This window comes from Sinocyclocheilus grahami, unplaced genomic scaffold (assembly GCF_001515645.1).
Source record: "Sinocyclocheilus grahami isolate Dianchi unplaced genomic scaffold, SAMN03320097.WGS_v1.1 scaffold920.1, whole genome shotgun sequence".
NCBI lineage: Eukaryota > Metazoa > Chordata > Actinopteri > Cypriniformes > Cyprinidae > Sinocyclocheilus > Sinocyclocheilus grahami.
In genome coordinates this window covers 42,607-48,876 of record NW_015506099.1, presented here as the reverse complement: position 1 = coordinate 48,876, position 6,270 = coordinate 42,607, and positions in this window count along the sequence as shown.

The window sequence follows — 6,270 nt, the reverse complement described above, 5'->3', positions numbered from 1 at the left end:
GTGGTATGTATGACCTAACAACAATCTTATATTTGCAACCGAAAACATTCACTGTGTAGTTTTATAGCCTACACATATAAAACACGTTGGTAATTGTTTCAATTCAAACGCTCGGATGAGACTGTTGGGTTAGGAAACTGGCTTGATTTGACCCAATTTGGGTTGATATCAGTAATAAGTAACCCGACGTTGCTGGGTTATGAATGTGGAGGACGTGAATGAGAGCATGCAGCAAGTCACGTGAGTTCAAACGTGAACGGGTCTGTGTCATATTTGCCAAGTCTTATACATGACTTTGGGCTTCTTTTTTTGTAAAGTTGCGTGAAAAAAATCCCAGGTCACGGGTTGCGGTTTTTGGGCTTATTTTAAAAAATATGGTTGCTTGTTATGGAAATCTGACAAGCAACTTCGTTTCTTTATTTATGTTCACCGTATTCTCCAATGCATTAAATGACACTCTGTCTTCTCGCAGTTAATAGCCAACCATTGCAATAATATAAGTGCTATTTGCCAATTTGCCAAATATTCCGCCCCCTCATTGGAGAAAATCACGTTCAAAAAGAAGACGCGTGCCATGACGCTGTCGATGACAGAATGACAGAAGTAGATGTAGAGGAGTGGGATGACTTTCTTTTAGCCTATTTTTTTATTTTTACAATGTTTTTGTAATGTATTAATTATCACGGGCTGTAATAAAAAACAAGTAGTCCTGTAGCCTACTAATACTAAGAGCAAATATGGTTCGAATAGCCTATATTTTAGAAGGCTATAAATATGTGGCTACGTTACAGCTCCCCTTTGAAGCTCTTTTTCCATCTCTCCAATCCTATTCTGCACACAGGTGATTGGAGATGAATTTTGTTCCCCTTTTTGTTGCAGATTGCTGATTTTTGTAAAATAGTTTCTGTTTTTGCTTTTCAGATAAAAGAGTGGTTTCCATTTAATATGTTGCAGGCTCACTTATTGGTAATAAATAATTGATAATAAATAATATTGATGATAATAAATCATAAAAAAATCAGGCTTGTTTTGGGCTTGTTTTTGAAGCAGCGGTTGCTTATTTGTCTTTGTCAGAGTTGGCAACAGTGAGTGCTGCTGCAGAGTTAGTGCATCAGAGAAAACGAAGAAGAAGAGCTGCTGTGCTGTAGCGTCAAATTTTTGGCATATCTAGAACAATTCTTACAAGTACAACACAACATAGCTGGGCGCTGCGGACAGACGCCGAACGGCGCCGCCGGTGTGCCTACACTCACAGAAAATAATGTATTCGAATTTTAAAGACGTGGCACGACGCAACGCTGCGCTTTTTACGTGATAGGGCCAGAACTCCTGGGCCCGGGGTAGGGCTCAAGGCTTGGAATGAGGAATAGATTCCTTTAAGGGAATACAACTAAGAGCCTAGAATCATAGAAGTCTTGGCTTGTCACACGGGCTACCGCTTGCTCTGCATATGCTGAAGGAACTGTCTCAACAGACCCCTAGTAGCAACACCCTGTTAAAAGTGAGTATCCGGAGGAAACATAGGTGGAGTGGTGCCCAAGGTGGAACCGGGGCTTAACCAGCTCAAGAAAGGGCATGAAGCTGCTGTGCGAAGCCCTCATCATACAGGATTTTAGAAAGAATGCAAAGTACTAGCATGCAAACTTACCACAGTTTGGATTTTAGAAAGTGTACAAAGACTTCACGAGCACACTTACCATAACTTGGATTTAAAAATACCATTCTAAGGGGCCCTCATGTCACTCTGAAAGAGCAGCCCATAGATGGAAATGGTGCATCCCAAAACACTATGTTTGAGAAGTCATCAACTCGATCTAAGGTATAATGCTGGAGTGGCTAGCAGTAAATCTCTAGCTGAGGGTGCAAACACTCAGTTTCTCACACCCAGTTCTCAATCGAGAGGGGGGCTCAACCTGCATTATGTTCCAATGCTGGAACAGCTAGCAGTAATTTACTTAGCTGAGGGAGCAACACACCCAGTTCTCAATCGAGAGTGGGGCTCGACCTACAGCATGTTTCAATGCTGGAACGGCTAGCAGTAAGTTACTTAGCTGAGGGAGCACAGCACCCAGCTCTCAACGAGAGGGGACTCGACCTACAGCATGATTGTTAGAAATCAGAAGGGTAAGCATACTGCAAGCTAGCCAAAAACTCAGCGCATCAGAGAGGCGGAGGAAGGGCCTAGTTCGCCTGATGCTGCTGGGAACGAGGCTAATAATGCATAACCCTTACCATACAGGATTTCAGAAAGTGCGCAGAGTCTAGCGTGCACACTTACCACTATGTGGATTTTAGAAGGTGCGCAATGTGTTCAGCGTGCACACTTACCACCATGTGGATTTCAGAAAGTGCACAAAGCTTAGTGTGTGCACTTACCATAGCATGGATTTAAGAGCTTCCCAAGCATCTGATCACAGATACCCGGAAGTGCTGAGCCAAACGGGAGAGGCAAGCTCTAATACAACCCTCTAAGGCGAGGGGAGCTCTGCCTGAGACAGCATTACACAAGAAGATTTTCGCAAATGCCACCTATACTTCCCGCTCGATGCCTCAGCAAGAGGGGGTATCCTGGTGACCAAGAAGCCCCTCAGGGTGACCTAGATACAGCGTACCAGACAGGGCAGCCTGAAAGCATAAGCCCAGCCCGGACATCTAGGAGATTTTGCAGTGCCGTGCTGGGGGCTTGATGATCAAGAAGGCTCCCGCAGAAGCCTGTGACCTGGCAGCATGATCCAGGAAGCATGAAGCCCGAAACCAGGGCTATCATACCGGCTGGATACAACATCAATGAGTGAGGAAAACATTGCAAGTCGAGCACCCAGTTTCTGAATCCAGCAGAGGGGGGTGCTCACCTAGGACCTTCTCTAGAAAAGGACAGAAACACACATGTCCCGGAAAACACTGCAAATAAGGCTCCAAAAAAACCCTGCAGAGATCGTGTGTGTCATCAGATGTCAAATAACGACGATACGGATGCACACATCCTCTAACCGCCTTTCTAGTGCTCGCCATAATGAAGGAATAAAGATCGCTCTTACCACGGAAATGCATGCTTCAAAGAAAACAGTCAGTGAAGACGAAGAAGAGGATGATGTGTTCTCCCGGTGCCTATTTATATTATAGTTGCATCATATGTGGGTCACTTTAAGCTCACAGCCACATTAGCCAGTGCTCACTGTTCCATATATTTGCCAAAACTGGCCCAGGCACAGTTTAAGATAACTGGGCCACATTTGTTCCATCATATGTGGGCCACTTTAGGCTAACAGCCACATTAGCCAGTGCTTACGTGCCATATCTTTTCCGAAACTGGCCCAGACACAGTTTAGAATAACTGGGTCACATTTGTGGCATCATGTGCGGGCCACTTTAGACTCACAGCCACATCACCCAATGTTCACTGTGCCATATCTTTGCCAAACTGGCCCAGATACGTTTTAATATACCTGGGCCACATCTGCTGAAACATCACATTTGGCTTACTTCCTGATTAGCCTTTGCTGATTGTGCCACATTTTTGCCAAAGGTGGACCACATTTGGTTGGTACTATTTGGGTCATATTCACTATTTACCACATGGGCCACTTTAGGGTAACACTCAGATTACACATTGCCGTTAACACCACAACATTGTTTTGTACGGGCCATAAGAAAGGCTAGCAGTGCCGTATCATTGCCTTAACATCCGCATGCTATCTGGGGATTGACTGTTGATGCTGCAGTCCTGCCCCAGTTACTTATCTTACTGCTTAACTTTTAAATAGTTTGGTTGTGTTTGCTGCAAGCAATGAAAATCTATTTGAACTCGCAACCTTTGGGTTACGAGTCCGACTCTCTAACCATTAAGCCACGACATCCCAGATAAGTGAATGGTTTCATTATTCATATGTAACATATTGGGCGGTCTGCATTTATCATTTTCTAGATGAAGCAACATTACATGATGTTTATTGTAAGGAGTGAATGACAAAGCAAATAAGCAAAGGCAGCATGAGAATATGCATTGTGTCAATAACAGCAGTAACAGTAGCAACAGGAAGACAACTTTACTGCGAGGATAGTCATATTCCAGGTTTCTTCATGGTGGTGCGGGTGATTCATCTTGGTAACGTGAATTTTAAATCCATATATGCATGTGGCAAGGTGTCATGCATGAGTAGTAAAGAGCGAGTACATGTGCCATGCATTAAGAAATAAATCTATCATTTATCATCAAATGGGGCACATACACTATGCTTAATGAGTCCCTAACATGTTTTTTTTTTTTTTTTTGTAATTCGTTAACAAGCTTATTGTAAGCAATTAAAAATATACAATATGCATTATAAATTATAAAAAATTTTATTGTTGCTGTAATGTTCTGATATACACATTTTAACCCTTTAGGCGCCAGGTTTTTTTTGGAAAAATGCTGGATTTTGACATCAAGATTTCAAAAGCTTGTAGCTTGAAAGGGCTTAAAGATAGAGATCTACTGTAAATTAGAAAAATGTTGGGCATGACCGAAAGTTTATGTGGGTTGTAAATATTCTCATCTAATTTGCATAGTATGACGTCATCAGGGGGCGGCCCTCCTGAATGTCATAATATTCAGGAAATAATAGATATTGAATTGATGTTTGAACCTATTTGTTTTTTTTTTGTCTTTTTATCCTCATTACAAATGATCAGAAAAGAAGAAACCAACAATAAAACAGGAGAAAGTACTAAATTATTACTATATTACTTTACTATATAGTAGTAAAACGCATGTGAACAGTAGTCTACTTTTTGATCAGTTCATCAGTAATATTCAGGAAATAATAGATATTGAATGGTTGTTTGAACTTATTTGCATGTTTTTTTTTCTTTTTGTCCTCATTCCAAATAATCAGAAAAGAGGAAATAAACAGTAAAACAGGAGAAAGTACTAAATTATTACTATTTTTCTATACTATATAGTAGTAAAACGCATGTGAACAGTAGCCTACTTTTTGATCTGTTCATCAGTAATATTCAGGAAATAATAGATATTGCCCTGCCACCCCCATGCCCGTTGGGCAAAGGGTCGAAATAATCACTCGGTTGTGCTTCGTGAACACTCTCGCCTTGCACGGCGGCACCATTGCGCTGCAAAGATGTACCGGGAGAAGCGCGGTTATTAGACGACCGATCGTCATTTCCAAAAGGCAAATATTCCCCTTCAGAGTCAGAGTGTGCTCCCCTTTTTAGGGTCTTTAAGTAGCGTTCTCTTTGAGCCCTTGCCTAGACAGTGCTATCTCCCCTGCTAGGGTAGTAAGTAGATAGCCCACTCTATGTGGTCTAGGCAGCTCTGTAGAAAGACTATCTGGGCTCTGACACGGATTTGGGACCACCTTAGTATAGCCATCTGAGGGTGGTTATATTCCAGCCATTGGTATAGCAGGTTGGGCTTACCTGAATACAGCTATCAGTGGCTAGCTGTGTTCCATTATGGTTGAGGTGAGTCCTCCTCTGGAGTGGTCCCTTTTTCCTAGAGCCTAGCTATCTGATGATAGCTATGTGCTAGCTCAGTGATCGCTCCCCTGCTTGGGGTTTTTAAGTAGAGATCTTTTGGGCCTTACCTAGACAGTGCTGTCTCCCCTCGTTGGGTTGTAAGTAGACAGCGCACTCTCTGTGGTCTGGGCAACTTTGCAGGAAGGCTATCTAGGCTAGCTGTGTATTGTTTACTTGGGACTGACACGGTTTGGGGTCCTCCTTAGTATAGCCATCTGAGGCTGGTTACATTCCGGCCACTGTGATGGCAGGACAGGCTTGCCTGAATACAGCTATCTGAGGCTAGCTGTGCTCTACTGCAGTTGCGGTGACCCTCTCATGAAAGTGGTCCCCTTTTCCTAGAGCCTAGCTATCTGAGGATAGCTATGTGCTAGCTCAGTGATCGTAGTGATTTTTAAGTAGCGGTCTTTAGGGCCTTACCTAGACAGTGCTGTCTCCCCTCTTTGGGTTGTAAGTAGACAGCCCCCTATTTGTGGTCTGGGTAGTTTCAGTCGGTCCCCCCCCTTTTTTTGGTAGTCCTTCCTAAGTACATAGCTATCTGAGGATATATGTGTGCTAGCTCAGTGACTGCTCCCCTTTCTAGGGTCTTTAAGTAGTGGTCTCCTTGAGCCCTCGCCTAGACAGTGCTATCTCCCCTGCTAGGGAAGTAAGTAGATAGTCCCCTCTATGTGGTCTGGGCAGCCTTATAGGAGGATTTACCTGGTTATTCTGGTCTGCTAGCCTACATTAGACCTTAGGGACATAGCTATCTGAGGA